The sequence below is a fragment of the Mustela nigripes genome, chromosome 1 (assembly GCF_022355385.1).
Source record: "Mustela nigripes isolate SB6536 chromosome 1, MUSNIG.SB6536, whole genome shotgun sequence".
Taxonomy (NCBI): domain Eukaryota; kingdom Metazoa; phylum Chordata; class Mammalia; order Carnivora; family Mustelidae; genus Mustela; species Mustela nigripes.
Genome location: NC_081557.1, coordinates 214,373,046 through 214,398,427, shown reverse-complemented (window position 1 = coordinate 214,398,427; position 25,382 = coordinate 214,373,046). Strand labels below are relative to the sequence as shown.

At 48.1% G+C, this 25,382-nt stretch overlaps 1 protein-coding gene across 11 annotated transcripts in view; it reads left to right on the top strand.

The window, feature by feature from the left end:
• The first annotated feature begins 508 nt into the window (after nucleotides 1–508).
• Nucleotides 509–25,382, top strand: part of PROM1 (prominin 1) — a 134,979-nt gene continuing 110,105 nt past the window's right edge. The window contains exons 1-3 of one of the 11 annotated variants that reach the window (XM_059381297.1): nucleotides 509–700; nucleotides 5,115–5,212; nucleotides 16,462–16,552. The gene's annotated coding sequence lies outside the window, so the exon portion shown is untranslated. The other 10 variants (XM_059381253.1, XM_059381323.1, XM_059381278.1 and 7 more) reach the window with 10 other exon arrangements.

Below are 25,382 nucleotides of genomic sequence, written 5' to 3'. Positions count from 1 at the left end.
GAGACGACACAAGCTTGACTCTCAGCTCTATCACTAACTTGCTTTCCATCAGAGCAGCCTGTGTTCCCCCCCCCCCCCCCCCGGCCCCCGGTGTGGACAGGCTGAGATGGGTGAATGGCTGACAGACCCCTTGGAGGACTTCAGTTAACTCAGAGACTCAATGGGACAATGCCAGTGTGGGAAAGGGGACAGCCACCCAGAGCCACGCATTTTCTCTTTCAAAAACTTCCTCCAACCACCTTATTTACTTTCCCAAAGGTAAACTCCCCGGTTTAAGATAAGGAAATGTACTGTTGGGCCTTTCTTCCTTCTGGCTGCTGGGAATCAGAATGCTTCAGAGAGGGAGGAGAGAATGAGAAGCACTGTCCCTCCCTCCCTGGCATCCAGGGAGATGACTGTCACCATTGCTACCTAACCACAGAAGGGCAGCGAGTAGTCATAATTACAGACAGAACCCTCTGTGCTTACAGCGTGTAGGTGCTGCCTGTTCCGGGTGTGGGGAAACCCCAGAGCTCCTGAAGGCCCCACTGCCCCAAGAAGAGGAGCTCGGTACCATGGGAGAGGCTTGTCCAGATGTCCTCGAAAGATCTGTGAGAGCACAAGTCATGCTGGATTAGGACTCATGCTAAAGATCTCATCTTAACTAATTACCTCTGCAAAGATCTTACCTCCTTATAAGGTCACAGTGTGAGGTCCTAAGGTAAGGGCTCCAACATGGATTTTGGGGGGGACACATTTTAACCCATAACAGGGGGGCTATAGTAGTGACCAGAGATCAGGGATAAGGAGTGCTCATAAATGTGTTCCCTTTATGGAAAGAGGGAGCCTTGCTCTCAGGGTCATATCTAATGTCCTCATCTTGCTTGGGCAGTAGAAGAGTCTTACAGGACTCTTACTGGGTGGTTTCCTACCATATTCCAGATGATTCCATGTACACTCTCAGATGGACCTGTGCTGCCAGCTCAGCATAAAATGCCATAATGGTCCAGAAACCAGGTTCCGTGGGTTCTTCCAGACCTGGTTTCCTCTTCCTTGAGCTTCAGGCCTCTTGGCTTACCAAGCTGTCCAGTGTGGTAGCCAAAACCCCCGGCCCAGAAGCAGAGTGCTCTGCCTTCCAGTGGCCCCCTCTATTCCTCAGCCATGGCATTTTGCCAAGTCTCTTCCCCGAGGGAATCAAGAAAATGAATCTTTGCATCTGGAGTATAGTACAATCTTGAATTCAGTCTGTCAAGGTCACGTATGCAATATTGCTCTACACACCTGTGCTACAAGGCAAGTTTTTTTCTTTTCTTCTTCCGGACAGCTTATCCAGGCCCCATTCCTTTTGTGTTCGAATTTGGACCACTTCTCTGTACCATTTATTTTAGTACATATCCTGCAAACAGAGTAAAAGTTCCTCAGCCCAAAGCACAATGGGTAAAAGGAGGCATGTCCTCACCCTGAAAGCAGCAGGTCGTGAGGACCTCCCCAGTAAACCCACCACAACCGCTGGGCCAAAGATCTAGCTTCTGCCCAGGGAGGCCTGAGTCTCACAGGCAGAGTGTGGGGCAAGAAGGCATCCCTCCAGGCTTCCTGGTTCCCCCTGTGGTGGGCTGGTGGGCAGAGATGACCAGGGGGGAGTTCCTGCTGCAAGCAGCTCAGGGGCAGACTGAGTCCAGGGGCACCAGGTAGGGCTGTGAGGAACCCTCCCATGGGAATATATGAGACCTCTGAATGACACTGAAGGGACAGTGTTCTGATGTGTCTAAGCCGGGGTTGCAAGCCCCTGGGGGTGCTGAGCAGGGTCTCTCAGATGGGAGTGGACACTCTCAGTGTCAATCAGGTGGGAAGAGAAGGACGCTGGGACAGGAAGTAGCTTGGAAGGTGGGCCTTAAACTGGTGAGGTGTCGCCATCTTCTTCTCTGTGGGCCCCCCTGTGGGGACTTGGACCCTGGGGGTAGGAAGGAGGGGTGCCAAGTGCTGGAGGGTGGCCACGGCTGCCTGGGAACACATTGAGCCCACCAGGGGATAGCGTGGGTGGCCTTGAGGGTTCTGGAAGCAGTCTTGTTGGTGACAGTTGTCAGTCATTCTGTTTATGTCCCTTCGATGCTCCCAAGATTCCCTATAAAGTCTTGCTAAACAGTCCAGCACAGTCTCAGCTGGGCTGGAACAAATTGAGGGAAAGTTCTATGTCCAGGGTTGGGTCGGAGAGAGTAAAGAATGGGCAGGGTCTTGGACGTCAGGGGTGTGATGACACCAGGGAGACCCTGGAAGGAAAGGTGAGTCTCAGGGGTGAGACTATCATAGCCCTCCCATGGTGGACCACCTTCCCCCTGCTACCAGCCCTGGAGAACAAAAGTGAGGATTTGATGAGGACACTGGTGGGGAAGGCACCCTTCTCCATGGGCTTCCTTTCCCAAGACTGGTCTCCAGGACTGTGTGCTATGGCCACATCTGGGTCGGGGTCCTGTCAGGGCAGAGGGAATCAGCAGGGGCCAAGAGAATCTGTCTAGGAGGACCAAGTTCAGAGCAGGATCAGGGACAAGTTTGAGTCTGAGTTTAGAAACCTTCCTCTGTATCTTCAAACCTCTTTGGCCACATTTCTAGTACTGCATAGAAATCATCCAGGCTCTTTACTGTTCCATTAGCACCTGAAGCAATTCCATATCTGGGCCTTTGCACCTGCTATATTTCTGCCAGAAACCCTCTTCTCACAGATATGCACTTCAGTCTTGACTCACATATCACCTCAGAGAAATGTCTCTGAGCACTCCATGGAAAACAGTAACTTTTGTCTCTCTCTACTTTTGTCTTACTTCACAGCACTACTTGCCTAAAATTAAATTCTACAGTACATATATTTGTTTATCTGACTGCTGTCCCTTTGATCTGGTACAATGTAAACCCCAGCAAGGCAAGAAATGTGTGTTTGCTCACCATTGACTCCCAAGGGCCTCAGACAGGCCAATAAATACTCGCTTAGTCAATGATTAATGGTGATTAATGTCTGTTGAGCTTCGACTAGAGTTCCAAGACTTGCTTTTAGGGAGTGTCAGGCCCCTTCAAGGGATGGGAACATGGCAGAGACAATTCTAACAACACAGTTCTTTCCACTGAGCTATTAGACATGGCGTCCACACCTGTCTATCCACTGCCCCTTCTCCCCTGAGGAGACCCAGAACTCTGCAGGACTCTCCCCCACGCCACACATGCTTCTCCAGCCATGACTTTGCTTCTGCTATGATGCCTCACAGTGTTCTTTCTCTGTTCCCTCCTTCCAAAACCTGGCTTCTCCTTCAGATCAGAACTACCCATCCTTCAAGGACTAGCTTGAGGCTCTTGAAGCTTGTTGTAAAATCACACCAGGTAACACGAATATTCCTTTCCCTTAGAACCAAGACTCTTTACACTGCAGTCAAAGCAATTTTCACAGTCTGGAGTAATTGAAATAAAATTGAATAGAGTTGACATTATTCTCTGAAAATTGTCTGGGGGGAAAGAAGTATATTTAAATACGCACTGTGCTAATAAATGCCATCACATACTTTATTTTCCAAAGTATTTATTTCCAAAACACAGCAGTCTTACTGCATAGAGGTATTACCATTTCTGTTTTATAAATGAGGGTCAGAGACATTGTGTGAGCTGCCCTGGGTCACACAGCTAGTAAGATACAGAACCAGGGTTTAAAGTCAAGAAAATAAATAAAATAAAATAAAATAAATAAACTAAAAAATAAATAAAGTCGAGAAGATAAGCAAAATCTCTACTTATATAAAGACAAAATGGCTTATAGTCAGTTAAATTATTTTAATCCTTATACATTCATAGAATTCCAGGAGATGACCTCACTAGACATAAATAGGCATGGATTTGTAAACCTGATTATAATATGCCAAAAGTAAATAAAAACAGTATAGCCTTTTTTCACAAGGATGAAAATAACTTTATATTGTATTCTTTTTGTGCAGGGGACTCTGAACTACATAGGCACCTGCCTGAGACAAATCAAAACAATTGGCTACAATGAGGTCCCATAAATTTAATTCGCATTTTTCCAGAGGCCAGAACAACTCCTGTAGCTCAGCTAGGGCTTAAAAAGGCAAGAGAGGTATTTATAGCAACAATAACAGCTGATTGTAAGAATTTGTTTGCCAATTAAATTTATTCTAGGAAATCTTATAATTACAGAGTTCTGTAGCTAGCACATTGGGCTCATCAGCTGAAACCACCGTTTAAAATGGGTATTTTTAAAACCCCCACTGAAGCTAAGAATAGAAAAATTAGAGAATTGCCCTGGAGTGTTATCTCGGGGCAAATTTAGCTCACTGAATTTAGCTCAGTCCCTGAAGAAATAAGACTTTACAGTTGATTACATGAAATTAAAAAAAAAAAAAAACTATCCATAAAAATCATGTTTCCAAATAATGCACTCTGCTGTTTATTGGAACTTACCAGAACGTGACAATTGTCCTTTAAAGCATTTCTATGAACTTCTTAAATGAAATACTTCCAGAGTGAACGGTAATGCTTTTCTAAACTTTCACTTTTTTTTTCCAGAAAAGTTGGTTACCAAAATATACCCCCTGCAAACTTGAACAACAACGAAAATAACTTTAAGAACCTAAAACAATGGGACGCCTGGGTGGCTCAATTGGTTAAGCCACTGCCTTCGGCTCAGGTCATGATCCCGGGGTCCTAGGATGGAGTCCTGAGTCCTTGCTTGGCAGGGAACCTGCTTCTCTCTCTGCCTGCCACTCTTTCTGCTTGTGTGCACTCTTTCTCTCTCTCTCTGACAAATAAATAAGTAAAATCTTTTAAAAAAAACCTTAAAAAATATGAAAAGAAGTGTTGAAGATAGATAGTCTTATACAATTACAGTGATTTTTTTTTTTCCCTTCAAAGAAAGCTTTCTTCTTCTAATGATAAAGGTCCACATGTTTCTTTAATAGAAAGTCTGGAAAAATGAAAAAAAAGAACAGGAAAGGAAAAGACTTTTGCCCCACTGCTCCTGGGATAATCATGGCTAACATGTTGGTGTATTTCTTTTTGCTCTGCTTTGTTTTTTTAAGCTTGGTTTGTATTCTTTCTGTGCTTGCTGTTTTTTAATCTGCCCCTTGTTTTGTCCGGAACAGTACTGGTGACCCGGCAGGAGGTCCTGGGGCAATCAGAGGCTGAGCTGTCATCCCCGCAATGATCTTACGTGAGTTCGTTCTCCAGGACGTTTATACAGGTGGGTTCTGAGAATCGAAAAAAGCAACAAACTCTCTTTCCACCATGGAAACACACAGACATCCACAACACCTTGCAACCAAGTTCAGTGCTCGTGTCCAAACTCCCTAGCCAGCCCAGAGGGCAAGCCTCAACCCTCCTGAAGCAGGTAGATTTAAAGGCTACCTGGCAGCTTACAGCTCTGCTTTCTTGAAGAGGATTTCACAACCTCCATTTATTCGTTTACACCTCTGTGAGGTCTGAGCAAAAAGCAAGGAGGGGAGAGCCTCCCGGGGATATTGCCTGGGCCCTTCCTGCAGAGAGCTTTGCCATCTCTGTGAACCTTGCCATTAGGTTAGGGTGGGGAGATTTCTGCACATGATCCCAAGTCCACAGTGCTGGAGTCACAGTTCATTTGTGTCAGGGTCAGAGAAAAGAAGCCATCAGTCAAGGCTTGAGGGAAGGGTTTGGTTTTTTTCTGCACCTGCAAAATAGTACCAATTCATTGTGTGCCCTGGCGTACACCTGACACCAGTTGGGCGTGATGGCCACACCAGGCTCTGACCACACAGGGTCCGGGGGCAGCAGAACAATGAGTAGTTTTGAGTTGCCAAACTCCAGACTCCCTCAGCAGCATGAGTAGTAACTGTGGCACACTGCCTATCCCCCTCTAGGAACACAGCCAAGCCAGCACCTGGCAGCACGGATCAGGTGCGACAGTTGGGGACAGAGCCTGGTGCAGATGGGCAGGGCAAAGGGCCTAGGGGCAACTGGTGGCCCAGGGGTTGTAGGCCTCCCTGGGAAGGACTTCTAATTGGGAGTCCGGAAGCTTCCACTTGCTAAGTACTTAACGCCCCGGTACTACGTATACAGTAATTCTGCTATTTAAGCATCTCATTAACCATGCAGTATTATGGTATTATCCCATCATTTACCCACAAATACCATGGACTGGTAGCTCTGTACCGGACAGACCCTGGGGAGATGGCAGCAAACAGACACTGAACTCCCCACCCCATGGTGCTGGCCCTCTAATGGGAGAATACAAGAGAGAATTGCATACACAAATGTATGAGATAGCAGGTTCGAGTTGTCCGGAGAGGGGCATGGTCAGGGAAGGCCTGGGAAACGCAGGGGTTTTGAGGGCCGAGCCTCCTGGAGGGCCAAGAGGCCTGGGTCAGGGCACAGCCTGAAGGGAAGCAACAGGGAGGCCTGGGGATGGAGGCCAGAGGATCATAGGCCATGCTGGCTACTTTGGACAGCGTTTGGTCACTTTGGCTACACTGGAAGCAGGAGGCGGGGAGACAGCACAACCCCCACCACAGTTTCTGCACACAATGAGGCCTGCTGGGAGAACAGAACATAAAAGGGAAACTACAGAAGTATTAAAGAACAGGAAGAATGGGAAAATGGGCAGGAAGGAGGAAAGGAAGAGGTGGTCTGAACTTAGCAAGGTAAATTAAGGTCCACGGTTCCTGAGGGACTGAACGTACAGAGCCGAGAACGTCCCGGAGATGGGGTACCGCCATCTTGAGCTCTGGTCAAGATGGGGACCACCAGCGATTTTTGAGCAAAAGAGTGACAGGATCTGGCTTCCATTCTGAGAGCTTTGGTCTGCCTCTGGGGTGAAGAATTAGTGGGCAAGAGGGAGAGCAGGAGGCAAGTTATGACCCTGCATTTATAGACGAAGATTCGGAGGCTCAGGAACATGCCTCCAAAACCTGATGGCATAGGACCGTCCGGAATCTTTGAGTGACCTCCCTCTGCCTTTAGAATAGAGCACATGTGCACAGATGAGATCTTGCATGGTCTGCACCAGCCTCCCTCCCCCGTTCCCTGGGGGACCACTGCCTTTAGACTGGTCTCTCTCTGACTCCTCAAGAGGCCTTGGTTCAGGTCCTTACCTGTCTTTTTACTTCTTCCTCAGTACCTGCAGTGCCCTCCTCCACTTGCTCCCCTGGCAAAGTCCTAGTCATCCTCTGAGCCCTTAACCAGCTTTTCTCAGGGAAGCCTATCTTGTCCCTGCAGACCAAGCCAGGTGGGCTGGGTGCCTCTGCAGGGCCCCCTCCACTCTGGCTGCCGTCCTTACCTTTGAGAGCTCTTTGTTGGTCTCTGCTCCACGCTCTGGATTACCCAAGGGCAGGTTGATTCTCTCTCATTCACCCATCAGCATATAAGTCAGGGACATGATTGGGCACTAGTACAGATGCCTGAGTTGAATAGAAAACTCGCTCAAGATCATACAGATAGTAAGCAGGAAGATCAGGGTTCAAATTTCTCTCTGACTTCCTCGTCGCCTCAGAACTTGAACTCAAGTCTTGGTTTACATAGGCCCAGCACCTGCAAGCTCATGAATGAGCCATTTCATTTTTCCAGACCTTGAGTTTTCCAACATTAAAAAGAGAGCATCAGACATTGAGCCAGACTTTCCACACTACGTGCCCAGTGGGTACTCCCCAAATCCCTCTGACCACTAGAAACTTCTAGGCCCTGGACACTTCTTACGAGTGCTGAATCCTGGTCCCACACCCATCCTTTAGAATAACAACTCTAAGATTGATTTGGGATCCTGGTTCTGTGTGTTTGTAGTTTAATCAAGAACCCCAAGAGATTCTTGTCACCAAATAAGTTTTGGAAACACATTTCAATGAGACAGCTTCTCAAAGAGGTTCCCAAAAGTAAAAGGTCGAAGAGGACATAAAAACATGATGACAATGACTGTTTCAACTATAATGACAGTTCCTTCTCGAATGTCTCCTCTCTTTTATAAAAAGAAACTGCAACTGAAGCCGCGTATTTATTTACCTGAATTATTTTGGGGGCCTAACGGAAGGTTCCTGAATTTCCACCAAGAGTGTAATTTCCTGGATAACCCTAAATAGCACTTCTTTGAGGAGCGTCAGGCAACTCTGAATGAAGGAATCCTCCCAAGGAGCATGCGCCAAGGCGGGAGCGGGGGTGAGGGGAGGCACTCTCACCGGCCCTGAAGGAAGCAGCAGAAGCCCAGAGCAGTTAACCTACCTACCTGCAAGCACACAGTGGGCAGGCAGCAAAGAGGAAGCCCAACCCAGCTCTCTGAGCCTCTGACCGGGGAGCTTGACACAGAAAACTGGGCTATTCACCCTTCAGAGCAACGGGTGCCCCAGAAACCTCACCTTGGTGATGATGAACTGTGAGGGAACAGGGTGCATAGTAGGCACTCAATGGCCAGGGGTTCACTGATGGCCCAACCCCACCCTCTTACCATCCTGAGCTAGAAACAGGGCACTCTTCAGATGATTACATTCTCTGCCATGTTGGAGTCAATCTGTGTAATACCCGGGACGAGCTCCCACTGATCAAACAGATGTATGCTCAATGACTAAAAAAGTAATCAGTGCGGGTTACAGGGAAGCAGACTGATTCTCACTCTGCCATTTCCTTACCTCTCAAAACCTGCTTCCAATCCTCTGGAAAATGGGGATGATGCCTCCATCAGTGGGTCATTAGTGAGTATTTGTGAGACCCCCGCATAGCACCTGGCACAGAATCAGTCAGCATTGACTACAGGAAAGGGCAAATGAAGGAAGGGACGTGGTTCCTTCTGCTCTGGATTTGGAATTTGTCCCCCTTCATCCCAGCCTCTGGCCCTCTGTCACAAGTGTGCGACAACGGTAGCTGGACCTTTCCTGAATGAATTCTGTGGCTGGAGGGGAGAACGGAAGTTCAAACACGCTAGGTGAATGAAGGCAGACATGAGTGGCAAATAAAGAAGCCCCCACAGAACCCACCATCTGCCTCTGAGTGTGGCATGTTTGCGTTTTATTAGTTATGAGAAAGTTTGGCTACAAGGAATAGAGGAAACTAAAATAACAGTGACTTAATCCTTAGAGAGATTTCTTTGTCAGCCATGATCCCAATGGCAGAGGAAAGCCAGTGCAGGGCTGGAGTGGTGCTCCACTGTTCCTTCTATGTTGTTGCTGGGCTATGTGTAGCTTCTTTATTTTCAAGGTCAACTCATGGCCCAAAATGGCTGCTGGATTCCAGCCATCAGTGCAAATTCTGGTCAGCCGGTATAAGGAAGAAACGAAAGAGGTAACTTCTCCTTCTGTGATGGTTAATTATAGGTGTCAATCTGACTAGCCACCAGTGCCCAGATTAAATATTGTTTCTGGGTGTGTCTATGAGAGTGTTTCCAGATGAGATTAGCATTTGAATCAGTGGACTCACTAAAGGAACATGCCCTCCACAATGTGGTTAAGCATTGGCCAATCTGTCAAGAGCCAGAATAGAACAAAAGGCCCAGGAAGAAGGAATTCTCTTCTTTTTTCCCCGCCCCCGCTTGAGCTGGGGTATTTTATTTCATCTTCTTCTGCTCTTGGACTGGGATTTGCATCATTGGTCCCTCTGGTTCTCAGGCCTGCAGATACCAGCCTGAACTACACCACTGGCTTTCCTGGGACTGCAGCTTGCAGGCTGCAGATCGTGGGACTCCTTGGTCTACACAACCACGTGAGTCAATTCCTGCTAATACCTCTCCATATAGATATCCTATTGGTTCTTTTCTCTGGAAACATCCTCTAAGGACCTTTTCCTGAGAATACACACATCATTCCTACATAATTCTGCTTGGTCATAATTAGTCATATGAGCATGCTGGCTCCAAGGATGACTGGGAAATGTATTCTTACTTGGAGAGGTCATGCGTGCAGCTCAGTTCAACATCTCCGGGTGCAAGAAGAGGACAATGGAGCAGTCTGGGCTACATCTTTATGATTTGCAGGCTTCCTGAATACTCATCAAGACCAGGGCTATTCTTAGGCCCTCCTTTTTAAAATGTTGTGTTGGGGTAGAGAATAGGATGCTTTTTCTTAAGTGGTACTCATATTCAATAACCTACCCCGTGTAACTGACATTAGGCATTGTCTGTCCTTGAAACTGGTCTTGGGAGCCTGGGCAGCAAACTCAAGGGTGCCCATGCATCACAGGCAGAAAACCATGTTCCCAGACAGGAAGTCCTTCCAGAGAGGGCTTCTGGTAACAAAGCTGTGAACAGGATTTTATTGGGGACAGGGGGGCGACTAGCTTTGTAAGATACACAGCCCTGTCTTGCTCTGTGTTATGGATGAGAAATTAGGGCTCAGAGAAAGCAAATCACTTGTGCTGAGTCATGGAGCCAGTGGGCCCAAGCCCCACACCTTTCCATTGCCATGCTGCCCCCTATTCCACAATGAAGGGGCCCACGGAGGTCTTTCCTCAATATCATCTTGTCCCCTACTGTGAGAGTGAGAGAAAGACCCTGAACTGAAGAATCCAGGACCCTCGGTACCCATCTTCTATTAATTCTCTAGTTCTAGTCTCCTGATTCCTGCTGCTTCAGCATCAGCCCCGGGACACGTGAGGGGTGTCCAAGGAAAGCAGAGTTGGAGGGAGATCTGAGGGGCGCTGTGCAGGAAGGGAGGGCAAGGCGCCACACGGAAGTCTGCAGGCCCCTGCTGGGCAGTGTTCCAGCATCTCTCAGGAGAATGGCCGCAATCACCGATTGGGGCATTTTGGAGGCAGATATAAATGGGTATTGTGCCTGGAACTCCAGGGCATGTTAAGGCAAACCTCAAGGGGCTGGAAGGCCGGGTTTATTCAGTGGGTTTAGTGAGAGAGCCCAGGTCCAGCTCTCAGCGATATGTGGGCCAGAGTTGGAGGATCAGTGGGCCGGGAGCTCTCTGGGAGTCCTGTCTTTACTTCCTCTATCCTGAGCAAAGCGGGTGCCCAGGAGCTTGGAGACCCTGGAGTGAAGCATCTCCCGAGGTCTCCTGATTGACAGGAATGGTTCTGCCGCAATGTTGGTCTCCACAGTTTCAGTTGAATCTGAAGTCAGAGGCCCAGGAATTCTTTCAAGCACATCTGGGAAACAGGAGTAGTGGAACCCAAGCACGGTGTTGGTCCTGAGAGGAGGGAGGGCATGCTTGGTGTGTTTCAAGTACTTCCTTTCTTCCTCCTGCCTGAAAAGACGGAGACATCTGTGTCCCGGGCAAAGCAGTGGTTCTGAGTCAGCTGTGACATTGAATCACTCACCCCCCCCACTGACCGACACCATGACATCAGGGTAGACCCCAGCCAGCACACAGCAGGTGCTCAGCACACAGGTGCTGAGGAATAATATACGTCAGCCCGTGCAAGCTCTTGGTACGTATTAACTCTGTGAGCCCTCACAGTCTGACGCCGTGTGAAGTGCTGGTATTAGCCATGACTCAGACCTGGAAGCTCCAGCCCAGAGGGATCCATGGCGTCCAAGGGATGTGGGCAGTAAATACACAGTGGTCTGCTTCCAAAACCCCGGCATTGAACCCTTGTGATTTAAAAGGCCTGACGCATAATCTCAGAGACTCCGGTGTCCTCCTCTGCGGTGGCTGCTGCAGCTGGAGGCATTGGCAGGACTGGGAAGGGATGCGTGCAGGCTGGCTGGGGAAGTGGTAGACACGTCCTTGGAGGCAATGGCTGGAGGTTCGAGACCTCATACTCCCAGGAGGAAACTCAAACTTGCGGCAGGAATTGATGAGAGATGAGCCAGACAGAGCAGCAGTCCCAGACAGGGATTGTAGTGCTGGTTCTGCAATCCTCCTTGTCATTTGGTCCTAGCCAGTGTCTTGAGGCCCCACGTCTGTCATCTCTGGAGAGGGGCGGTGATGGGCAAAAACAAAAGGAGCATTTCCCCAATTGTCCTCAGGAGAAAGTTGGGCAGTGCTAGCTTGGGGTCCCTTCCACAGAAGGTCGCGTCAAGAACAGAGGTGCCCCCAAGTCCCTGGATACCTTAAAAGGTATAGACAGTCCTCCTGGAAACCAGGAAATGGCAGTGATGGAGGTGAGGCAGGCAGCTCCCAGCCTGCCCAGCCTCCCTGAGAGCAGAAGGGCAGGGACTGCGACCCCCAGGTGCTGCCCAGACTTGGGCTCCCGGCTCTCTGACCACAGCGTGGGCCTCACGGGGCACCAGAGACACACAGCAGGGTATCACGAGCACCTAGTGAGACCCCTAGGCACCCCCTTTTTAAGATTTATTTATTTATTTATTTATTTGTCAGAAAGAGAGTGCAAGCACACACAGGGAGAGCAGGAGGCAGAGAGACAAGCTGACCTCCCACTGAGCAAGAAGCCCGATGCAGGGCTCTATCTCAGAGACCTGGAATCGTGACCTGTGCCGGAGGCAGGTGTTAAAACCAACTGAGCCGCCCAGGCGTCCTGTGGTCCAGCCCTTTAACAGAGGCTATCACCAGGATGAAAGGGATGCTCCCCAAATGTCTCAATGACTCAGGGGTCGTGGGAGGGCATGCTGGACAAAAGGAGAAAGAGGAAGAGGCAGAGATCACAAACCTGGGGTGTCAGGTGGAGAAAGAGGAGGGCAGAGCACCCCAAGAATAACACGGAGATGCAGCCTCCAAGAGGAAGCCCGGAGGAAGTATTTGTGAGCACCAACCGTGTCCTTTCACAAAACCCTTGTAATAACCGTAAAACAGGCATTATTATTCCCATGTTGTCCGAGGCAAAACGAATTCTGAGAGATCAGAGGACAGGCCAAAACCACCCGATAAGCCATACATGTAGTCTGTTTGGTTCCAAAGCCAGTTTTCCTCCCATACCGACTTCCCGTTTTCACCCAGAGCTGACCCTGCAGGGAACACGCTTGTCCCATCAAACGAGCGGCTAGAGCCTGCGCCGCAGAGCAGCGGCTCCCGGGGAGCACGCTTACTCTAGATGTCTTTGAAACACCACGATCAAAGTCATATTTGGCGTGGGGCGCTCTGAGGGGTGTCGAGAAAGCCGGACCCAAGTGCAAGCCGACTCAAGAAGCAGCGAAGCCGGGAAGCGCAGGATAAGCTCTTAGAAACCTCTTAATGATATCCAGACACTCACACTGAGGCCCACCACGGGTCTCCTGGCTTCAGTTTAAAATTCAGGATGGGTTGACTGAAGGGAGATGCAGAGTAGCAGGACAGTGTGTGTACTAACAAGCCATTTAATGGCTGTCTCCCAAGTGAAAATATGAAACTCCCTACAAATCACAACGTGGCTTGGACATGGTGCTGAGCTTGCGGAGAAGCATGAATCAGAGTGTCAGATCCTGGGAAGATTCTTAGAGATTGCTCTCTTGAAGGAGGAAGTGGGAGCCCAGAGGCAGGAGGTAAATCCCTAAGTCCATGCTCTGGCCCGAGGAAGGGTCAGGTCCAGCACTCTCAGCTCCCGACCCCAGGTAGCATGGAGCATTGGCCCGCAGGCCCTGGGGCCGAAGAGATTTCCACCTAGTTAAAATCTGGACAGGACTTCGGAAAAACTCCCCCCTCGTGTCCTTGGCCCATTACTTCACTCAGTTTGGTTTTCTCCATAGGTCTTAACACCGTCTGAAACGATCCCTTGGCACGGCATCCACGCTTCTTCACAGCCTGACCTCTTCTACTCTTCTGGTCTAGACTCATCTCTTTATTCCTTTTCTCTAAGACCATGTTCCAGGCACATTACAATCCAGCACCACCGTATCATGAACTGAATCTGAACATACCTGGCTATGCTCGTTCCTCAGCTCAGAATGTGCTTCTTGTTCTCTAGCTGGTGAACATCTCATTCCAAAGGATTGGCACCAACAGCCCCATGGGAGCCTTTTCCTGGTCCCCTCAGGGCTGGACTCATATTTATTGTTGCCATTTTCGTAGCCATACCTATCTTGACCTCTGCCTCTGTTGGTGTATCTAGAATTCAAAATGCCCCTTATTTGTTTCCCCCATGAGATGGTGACATTTTTGAGGGCTGGACTTGGTGTTAATCATCTCTGTGTGCTTAAAGCCTAGTATAATCAGGTGCAGAGCAGAGCCCTGAAAAACTTGTTTAGTGAATGAAGGGAAATGTGTGGGTGGGCTCTGGTCCTGACCAGTATTGCACAGAGCCATGCAAGGGCCAGCACAAAATACTAGTAGGTGCCCAAAAGTTCATTAATTAAGACGAATCATACTGTAATGCAGTATTTTAAAAATTCATAGCTATGCCCCAACTCCATGGAGGAACAAAATCAACGTGTTAAGTAAAGTTGGGATCTGATCCTGAACCTTAGGACTCATTCGATCACCTTCCCCAAGTCCTCGCCTAAGCAATTTGCTCAAAGGCAGAGACTTCCAGCATACATGCAGAGTGGCTGAGTTAGCACCGTCGCCATGGGACTGGCAAGAAAGACATGGACTGGAGAGGAAAGGGAAGGCAAAGGAGATGGTAGAGGGAGCATTTTCATCAATCAGGCATTAACAGGAAGCAACTCTGGCCAATCTTAGCCAGAGAAGGAATAAACTGGAAGTGTGTCAGATGGTTCCTGGTCTGGTCAGGAGGTTGGAGAGCAGAAGCAGATCCAAGGGCAGTGCACACAGTCTGGCTAGGACGTGGCTGTTGGCACCTGTCGCCCTCCACAGCACCATCACTGCTACCCTCCCTTGGTCTGATTGGCCCTATTTGCCGCATCACATACACTCCAGAATCTAAGTCAGGGGCAGGAGTGGCCAACTGGCCAGGCCTGGGTAGGACCATCCCTTGAGTGCATGACAGGTCAATGGAAGATAATGTTTGACTTTTGTGGTGGAAGATGTTGGATTGACCCACTAGTACTCCCCACAAAAGGGTGTCTGTGTCACCCAGAAAAGGGCTTTTGAGTTGGACAACTCTACAAATAACAAATAATAAATATAGGTAAGGTTGAATGTCTTGGGAGATTGTGTAGGACTATTGAGATAGAAAACTCTGGCAAATGGAAGAATACTAAATAGGTTTTGCTTTCAAACAAGTGTTCTGGTTGTAGTGATGCATGTGGAGACCGGTAGGACACATTTGGATTGTTTTCCATGGTGGGGATGGCTATGGAGATAGTGTGACCCTCTTATACCTTCTAGTACAGATTAAGTGAAGAGCTGCCTTCTTGGGGTAGGGGTTGGGGGTTGGGATGTCAGAGCCATCCTATAACCTGTAGCCCCAATGTCTTTCTGATATCCCTTTCTCTGATTAATGCAACCAGCCTCAGACCTGTGAGATGCGAGAAAGCAAGGTAGAACCTAAAGAAGGATCACTGTCCTGCCATAAATAATCAGAGGTGCAGTGATCAGGGGGAGAGAACCAGCTCTCCCTGGAACCCTCCAGTATATAGCGTATCTCATTTAATGTTCTCAAAACCCAGAGGCACTACCGATGTTAACTCTACAGGTGAGGGGGACTGAGGCTCACAGGTGTTAGGTAATCCGGCCAAGGTGGCACATGGAGTTAGGGGCGCCAGAGCCAGACTCCAACCTAGGCGATCTGTTCCACAGTGTGTGATCCCAGAATCCGTGTTACTCTCCGGGCCACAACCAAGAGGGAGCTGGCCCTTGTTTATTAAACTTCCCAGGCATTTGCCATTGTCCTTCCGTAAGAACCAACGTGATGAATTTAGCCAAGACGAGACAGATCACTCTCCTTGCCTGTTGACTGGTCTTCCACCCCGCGTTCAACTCAGCCCTTCGGCCTCACCCGCGGCAACCATGCTGACCTCACCGCAGCTCAAGGACAGACCCCAGTTCCACTTCCTATTTCTCCCAGCCATTGATTGCCTTGGTTGTTTCTTTCTTTTTTTTCTTTCTTTCTTTTTTTTTTAAAAACCTTTTTGTAGTGGAAAATTTCAAACTGGTATGAAATAGAACCCCTGATACCTATTACTCGGCTTCAGTAATTTTACTGACTTAAATTTTACTTCGGTGCATGCTTACAATGTTCATTAGTATTCCTTGCGTCTATAGGGCTCCTTACCAGGGGATTTTTTTTTCCTTAGGATTCAACTTTAATTTTTCCTCTTTTTGGTTGTATGCATTTTAGCACTTTTACCGTTAGGTGGCTTCTGAAACATTCTGCAGAATGATGTGCATACAAATGTTTGTTTTTTTCTGCAAGTTGGTAATTCTTTTGTCCCAGTTCAGCTCTAGAAACCCCTAACCTCGGCTCAGTTTTTTCACGGCCCTGCTTTTCCAGGTTTATCAGCGTTGCTTTTTTGGAATCCAACAGATCCAGAATTGTGTTGTTCATTCCTTTTACAGTTTCTTATAAAATTATTTCCCTACCCGCACTGTTACTTTGCCATTTAATAGAGCAGAACAGCGCAACGACCATATACAGCCAGCCAGGTCCACGCCAAGAGCTTCTCACTGGGGTAGGGCTGAAGTCACCTCTGTGTCCCCAAGTTCCAAGGACAGATCTTGACTGACACAGACTAATGCTCATTAAAAGCTCGCTTACTTCCAGTCCTAGGTCTGAAGGCTGCCCTCTGAATTCTTGCGTTGGAGCTCACTGCACGGAGGCAGAAGTCGGGACTGTGAAAGGAATCATCCCACCTGTAAGCATTTGTCAGCATCTGTTTTCCCTCCTATACTGTACACTTGGTGGGGGCAGGGCCCGTCTGCCACTACGTGCCTACCACCTAGAGCCATCCTGACACGTAACAAATGGGCAACAGACTTTTGTTTGATTTGCTTGGATAATACCTACTTCCTACAATTACCTTAAATAGTAAATGAGATATTTAGAGTAACGGTTACCCTGGTAAATGGTAATTTTTATTCTTATTATGAAACCAACAAAGTACTGCCCCAGGTGTTGAGCCTGTTTCCTTCTCTGGAAAATGGGAGTAACAGTGCTCCTTTAGGAGGGTTAATCAAATAAGGGAATGTATGGAAAGTACGTTGCTCTGTGCTTGAAAGATAGCAGATAGCTAATCAACGCCAGCCACAAGGACACAAACCAGACCTACTTTTCCTACCTTGCAGCACCGTCTCACTCCTGCTTACATTTATTTGCCTCCTTATGAGGTTCGAGCTTCACCTTATTCCCCTGTTTTTCTCTAGGATCTGCTGAGGTCCTGGAATATGCCAGGCCCTTTCTCATTAGGTCTTGGGAAATATTAACAATCCTATTCTTTTTTTTTTTTTTCCTTGAATGCTTCTCTGCTCAAAAGTTCTAAGAAAACTGTCGAGTTTCTTCAGGGGCTATAGGTTATACTCAGAACAAGCACCAAGCACCCAACACCCAGCACCCAGCACAGGACATTGTGAATATCTCCAGGAGGCATAAAAATAGGCAATTTACTTTCCTGATATAACTCAGTTTGCAATTCTCTCATTGGGGGTGATGTGGAGTCAATGTGAGGGCTGGCTCCCCAGGGCCAGGTACCCAACATGATGGGTCAAGTGGTTTGGGTGATGTATATGTTTCAGTTTATATCCAAAATTCTTAGCATTTGCCAAATCTGATACCAGGAAGTCCCTCTTTAAATATATCTGATAAAATCTTCCCAAACTCAATAGTTTTTCCCCTGCTTTAAAAACAAACAAACAAACAAACAAACAAACTCCAGGTTTTGAATCTTTTTGGTGGTCACAACTGGGAGGTGGACTGTTACATCTATCCAGTGGTTAGAAGTCAGAGGTGCTGTTGAGCACCCTGAATGCCCAGGACCACCCAAGACAAAGAATTAGCCAGCTCAAAATGTCAAGAGTGTCCAATTTAAAAATACAAAAACAAAACCAAAAAGAAATAAAAACAAAACAAAACAAAAAAAACCACACCATGATCTAGAATAATTTTGTCACTTTGTAAGTTTTTCCTCCTTCCATAATGAAAACGACTCTGGAACTCTCTCCCAGGTTTCACCCAGGTTATTGGAAGGAATTAGCCCATCTCTGAGCACAGTTCCTGCACACATACTTCACCAAACTCGTCCTTCCTCAGCATGCCCCCATCTTTCATGGGGGAGGTGTCCACTTGAATGCGGAGAATGGAGCCGAGAACCACATTTATACATATGGTCTAAAACACCACGTTCCTTGTCTTTAAGAACCTTAAACTTAAGAAACAAATCATCCTGGATTCACAGCTTTTTTTTCTCAAAGATTTTATTTATTTATTTGACAGAGAGAGCTCACAAGTAGACAGAGAGAGAAGGGAAGCAGGCTCCCTGCTGGGCAGAGAGCCCAATGTGGGGTTTGATCCCAGGACCCTGGGATCATCACCTGAGCTGAAAGCAGAGGCTTCAACCCACTGAGCCACCTGGGCTTCCCTGGGTTTGCAGCATTTAAAAAGAGTTTATTGTGATCTAACTTTTTGAAAGCTTTCCCTTTGTCCTTAGCAGTGGCACTTGGGTCGAAGATTGCTCTAAATGGGGCTGTTGCAGGGAGGCTTTGGGGGAGAAGTTGGCAGGAACTTTGGGGTGCCGCTTACAGCATCTTTGTCCCAGTGAATGGGCTGTTGTTATACTATTAGAATCTATACAATGGTTTAGAATTTCACCTTTCCAGCATTTATTGAAGTTTTCATTAACAAAATTAACTCATGTTAAAATTTGCTATTTGTCTCCCTAGAAGTCAATAAGCTCCATTAGGGTTTCCAAATTATAATGTTCAAGGAATGAAAAATATTGCATGTAAATATATAGGGGACACATGTCAAAGGTTTTACTCAGTTCAGTAATTAATGAGAGAACCGGTAAGATGTTGGGACCTGTTCAGAGGACACTTTGAAAAGCAGACATTTATATACACAATTGGGAATGCCAAAATGATTATTTGCCAGCAGTTGCAAAGCCTGTCACCAGCCTATAGGGTACTAAAATGTTGTGTTTGGGGTCATCTTTTCTACAGGGTAGAAATGAAATTATCTTTCATGGAGAACATTCATTTGCATTGTCATTGGTGTTCTACAATTTCATTTCTATCCTCACAGACTTGTGATACAGCCTAGTTGATAGAAACACGACAGGTACATGCCTCTATAGAATCCAGTAATTCCCTGAGGGTCCCTTAGACATGCCCCTCCCTCTGAAAAAAAACGCCAGTCTTCTCCTTTGCTCATTTCCAAGTGTTGGACACTTTTTCTACAGGGCAGAGATCAGAATATGTGCCGAATCTGTTTTTTCTGACTTGGATCCTTGCAAATCCCTGGGGCATAATTTGTAAGTATCTGTGGGAAGCGGATTTAACTCGCGGTTCCAACAGCCCCACACTCCTAATCTATGAGATTGGAAATAAAAAGAGGGGTGGGGGCTGAGGGTGAGAGAGAGTTTGGCAAAGAAATAGAAAAAGCAGATATAAGAGTTGACATTTGTCGCTAACTCTGTGCCAGGCATGTTGCATACGCTGGCTCATTTATGCTTTGCACAACCTCTATTTTGTGGGTGAGGACACTGAAGTTACATAGGTTAAGTAGCTTATTCAAGGGTATATAGCGAATATGAGTATGGATTTGATGGCTTTCACGCTTTGTGTTCCCTATAAGGGAGTGAGCTCTGGGAGGGCGAGGGCTTACCCCTTTGTTTTATTCTCTGCTGTTTCGCTGCTCAGTCTGGCCCACAGAAGGTGCTCAGTCAATACCTGTGGACTGTGCGGCTAAGCAATGTAGGAAAGAATGAATGAGTGAGTGAGTGAATGAATGAATGAATGAGCAGAGCAAGGACTGTCTTCCCATCTGCTCAAGTCCCACATCCCATGCCTCCCCCACCGTACAACAACAGATCACTGTTCCTTCTTCATCCTGTGGAATAAGTAGCTAAATGGAACTAGAACTCTTTATATCGTATTTCATAGTTTTTATTTTATTTCATGTTTTCCGGTTTTACTGAGAAATTTTTTTTTTTTTTCCCCTGTGATGAGAACTTTTAAGGTCTATTTGCTTGGTGACTTTCAAATACACAATAGAGTATTGTTAACTAGAGCCACCATTCTGCACATCACATCCTCTGGACTTATTTATCTTACAAGTGAAAGACTGTGCCTTTTGACCACCTTCACCCTCTTCCCCCCACACGCAGCCCCCGCCCCTGGCCACCGCAAATCTGACCTCTGTTTCTATGAATTGGTTTTACTAGATTCCACATGTAAGTGAGATCATACAGAATTTGTTTTTCTCTTCTCTGACTTATTTCGCTTGGCATAATGCCCTCAACGTTGGAGGGGGCTATAATTTAACATTTTAGTTGCTCTGGACAAAGTGAGTGTTTTAATTAGCAGATAGTTTATTGTGCCTAAAATACATATCTGATTATAGCTTAAGTAGCAGATAGAGTATGAAGCAAAGGAGAATTCTTTAAAAAAAAAAAAAAAAGTCTTACGATGAGGAAAATAGGCAAGGGGTAAATAAGAGGAAAGACAGTGCTGGAGGAAAGTTTTCTTGTTTTCCCCTAAGTGTATTCTGGGTCAGAGTAACTGGACTCTTTAGCTCCTGACCTCTGTAGTAGGGGCTGCATCAATATTACTGAATGGATGACTAACAGATGGCTAATACATGCTTTCAGATACTGAGAAGAGGATAAGTGCAAATTCTTAGAAGGAAGTAATAATGGCAATCATTCCCAGAGGGGTAAAACACTTCTTAGTGGAATCATAATAAGTTTCAATATCGTATATATTGCAAGTTCCTGGGTGAGCCTTTTGGGAGATACAATTTAAAAACCGATGACTATAGAACTAGAAATTGTGGAACTTTTCTGCCTCCCTCCCTCCCCAGTCTCAGCCCAAACATTTAGGGGAAAGAACCTCACCCTCCTTGAGAAAATGAGATCAAGTATCCTAACGCTTTATAACTCCCTTTCCTTCTGCTGCTCTCATTTTTCCCCACACAGTCACCAAAGGCAAATTAGGAAGCCCCGTTTGAGTTCGTGCATATTAAAAATGATGTCAGAAGGAAAGGCGCAGATGAAAGCCAGCCCTAGAGATGAAGCATTTATTTGAAACTGTTACTAGAAGGCAGATCCAGCACATAAAATATAAAACCACCCTGCGCCAGCCTCCAGTAAGTGTGATGGGGTTTTCCAACTTCCCAGGTTCGGAATCCAGGCGCGGAGGTACTGGCCTTGGCCCTGGTCGGGCCCCTGCTCTGTCTTTCTTCCTCTTTGCCCAAACTGGTTTGAAATTTTTTTCCTCCACCTTTGGAATTACTACACAGTGGGCTTGATGAATGAGTTACAAATCTTACCCGACGGTTGTTGAACTACAAGGAACATGTTTTTTTGGCTTCTGGTTAGTAAACATCAGCAAAGCGATGTGTGGTTTCTAAGCCCAGAGGCAAGGGGAGCAAAGGCAAAAAGAATAGGAAAGCATGAGGTGAAACATTTATAGGCGAACCCTGGCTTACATGAAGCCTTTTCCTTGAAAACTAGTGGAATTTCGGTTTGGAACAAATCCTCTCTCTCCCCCCGCCCCTTGCTTAACTTCTCCCTCTCTCCTGAGCTGTCTCTTACACAAATTTCAGACTTAAGAAGGCAGGGCAGCCCATGCTGAGATGATACAAATGTGATTTCCTAAAGGGTCACATGTTGCCATGTTTGTTGGTCATACAAGCACATATTTTGGTGGGGAGTTGGGGGGGCCTAGTTATTCATGGTGGAAAATGTCAGGTTAATTAGAATAATATATTCACTCACCTATTTTGTTTTAGTCTTAGTGATTCAGAAAAGACTATCCAACGTCCTTCATAAGGAACGGCTTGTCAAAGATTGAGGATTGTTGAATGATCCAGTGTTGTATACTCTGACAATGATTAATCTCAACACTTTATTTCTAATGCTCCATCACCCTGATAATTTCTGTGGAAACTTCAGTTACTTACCCCAGTCCTGCTGTCATTTTCCCCTTATTATGGTTCACTATTTAAACCAGCACTATCTAATAGACCTTCCTGTGTTGATGACAATATCCCATATCTGCAGGATCCAAAATGGTAGCCTCTAAGCCATATCCAGTCCCTGAGCCAGGCTATTGGATTTATGGACATGTGAAGCCCATGGGGGTTACAGGACTTACCAGGGACCACACTGGCAGTTAGTGACAGCATTTGAATGAATCTCCCTGCTCTCCCTAAGATGTTGGGCTGCCTCGTATTTAGATTTCATTTGGGCAGGAAAAATGAGGAGCGATTTCAGAAAGGAGACCTAAGTTTTGCACCTGATGACTAAGTGGATATATAGGAATAATATTACATCCTCCAGTCGCATGTAACAGATGACAGAGGAATTCAGTTGTGCTAGATAGCAGGACTGTAGCATTAGAACTCCAAGCTGAATTGAACAAAATAAATCATTAAGTCCTATGTTGCTGTCTGCCTAAGGCTGCTTAGAACAGATCTTAATATTGCATTCTGTTTATTATCCACTCATTCACTTATTGAACACCTCCAATGGTCCACATAGAGTTGGTGATGGAGGGAGGGAGGCATATGAAAATGGATAAAAACAGTTGAAGCATTCGGTGCCTACAGGAAGACAGATGGCCAATCATTTCAATGTGATGCTGGAGTGCCACACGACATTGTCAATCAGGGGGTGCAGGATAGAGGGTTTTATGTTATCTCTCGGTACTCTGGTGTGCTTGGGCAATAATGGGCTCTGGAGCCAGATCTGGGTTCAAATTCAGCACTTTGCTTACTACCTCTGGGACCTCAGGCAAAAGACTGAACATGTTTTTAGCCTTATCTTTAAGATGGAGATCATATGCTGTCTTTGTTGCTAAGATAACACAAAATCATGCACTTAAAGCTCTGGGCATAGTGCCTCATTCAGAGGAAGCATTCACTGAGTGTTAGTGCTCACTCCTACTACTGTTGTCATTGTTATTTTTATTATTATTACTAACAGTTAACAGGAGCCCTGGGAGGCATAACTGTCTTTACTTTGCAGACAAAAAAAACGGGCTCAAGGAAGCTAAGGAGCCAAAGTCACAGTGATAAAAAGGGATAGGGTCAACATCTGATGCAAGTTGACTTGACTGCTATTAGGAGGGAAGGAGTACCCTCTCCAGAGTCCTCAGACGGCTGCCTTGGAGAAGTGCTGGGGACCTCTGCCAGTGCAGAAGCAGAGGTCCCTGACCAGCAGGGGCTTCAGGGTGGAAACATCAGGCCTGATTATACAACCACCTAAATTTGCGGTGCCTCTAGTGCCCTTTTCAGAAGTTTCCTGACCTGGCATTTATTGTCCTAGAAGTAGGCACATACAAGATCAATTTAAACTTTAAACAATGCTCCTTCCAGCACAGGTTTTATGCTAGATTCTGGGGTTAGTGAAGAACCTTGTTGGAAATTGTCCTGTCCAACAGTCCAACCCATCCACCTGTCCATCCATCCCTCCGCATCACAAACGTGAACCGCCAACCGAGTGCTAGACGCCATCCTGGCAGTGCTCTTCTGTAAGTCTCACGTTTTCCACAGACAGTATTCTCCATTCAAGACTGGAAGTGGTGAGCCAGGCACAAGGGGCACACTGGTGAATGCAGTTAGGTTAGGAGACAGAGTGAGTACTTATGGATGGTTTCCACCGTCTCAGCTTGGCAGCATGGCAGAGAGGTGAAGATGGGATGACAGGGGACTCTCGGCCCACATCTGAACCAAATAATTAAAGCGCGTTGTGCTCCGGTCTACAGTGGATGCCTGTACCTATACGTGGGGGCAAGGACTGATTTCTGTAAGTTTTACAGCTCCGGCAACGAGCATCGTGATTGGTACATAATATACAAAGGAACCAAATTATTTGGGTTTGGTTTTGTTTGGGTGAATTAGAAAAGAATAAGTCATTTGGGACCCGGCAATAGAAGCTCTAAAGCAGCTGGCGGGGGGGGGGGGGGGGGGGGTCACGAAAGCCTGTCGGGGGTGGAACCAGCGAGAGGAGGAGTTTTTAGAAGGGGAATGGCATTCCAAGTAGAGAGCTCTCCTAGGTGAGGGAGACGCGGGTGCTGTAAGAAGGGCGTGCTGGGTGAGCCGGACTCCCGCCTCAGGAAATACATGCAGCCCAGGCCAGGTGGGTACCTCCGGGCCGGGAAGCTGCCTCGCGGGTCCAGTCGGGAGCGCATCCAGAACCCCCGGCTTAGCTTTCTTTAAAATACAGACCGAGTGCTGGGCAGGCACCTGGCCGCGCGCTCAGCTCTCCGGCTGGGGGTGAGTTGACTTAAGTAGCATTGCCATTCCGGAGGCTCCGTTTGCAAGTCCCCGCCCGGGAGCAGGGGAGGCCGCAACAGGTCCCCGCGGGCACCCCGGGCGGGCCTCGCTCGCGCCTCCAGGGCCGGCGCCTTTCCCGGCCCGGCGCGTCCCGCGGGGCTGGACCGCCCGCGGGGCTGCAGGGCCGCCTCTCTGGAAGCCGTCCCGGTGGTCCCCGAAGCGGCTCATAAATCATTCATGAGCCGGACGAGTTGGGCGAACGCCGTTGCAAGGGGAGGGCGGGCGGCAGCGGGGCCCGAAACTGGAGCTGGACCCGGCGCGCGGTGAGTAGAGGCGTCCTCATCCCGGAGCCTGGGGGCGTCAGCGGAGGCTGCGGGGGCCTGAGCAGAAGGCTGGGGGCGACAAATCGGGAACGGAGGGGCTCGCTCAGTGCCGCTCTCCTCCCAGCCCTCCGCGCCCCGTCCCCTGGCCCCGGGGCAGGTAGTACGAGCCCTGAGAGCTGCCTGGGAGCCGGGGGACTGCAAAGTGGGCGAGGTGGTCCGGGCGCCCCGCCAGCGGGAGTTCCAGGCAGAGCGCGGACGCGCGCAAACTTTGCCGGCTGCCTGGTGTCTCCGCAGTGGGTCTTTTTTCCAGCCACAAGAGGGGAATCGGTGGCTGTGGCTCGCCAGGTACCAGGACACAAGCAAGCGGGACCGGGACCCCCGAAGCCGCGGGCTCACTCTCTGAGAGGGGGAGACTCGTCAGGGGCTTGAGAACTGTTCTGCGAGGAGGGGAGTGCTAGGGGTGCCCTGAGGGCACGAGTCACTGAGCCTCCCCTGCCAGGGATGTAAAGGGGTCACCTCTCCCTGGTTTTCCAAACGGAGTACGCGGTGCAATAGACCATAGCAAGAGGGGGGTCCGGGGGGAGCCACTGGAGGCAGTGTCCCCACGTCTATAGGAGAGCGCACGCATCCCTGGTTTGACGCAGCCCCCACCCCCTTGTGTGCACAGTTAGGGGACCTACGGTAATTGCCGGGTGGAGAGCTGAGTGCCCTGGACGCACCTCGCCAGTTCGGCGCCGTCTGGGACAACAAAGGGAAGCGTGGACAGAGGAAGAAGCTTCGAGGTGCGGGAGAGGCGGGGGCCCAAGGTCAGTTTCCCTGAAAGCCCGTTCCGAGACGGGGAGGGGATTCGAGGGGGTGGCACACCGCTCCGGTTCCCCCTCTCCCTGGCGACCCCGATGCAGCCTCCCGGGGCTGTGGCGGGGATCCCGC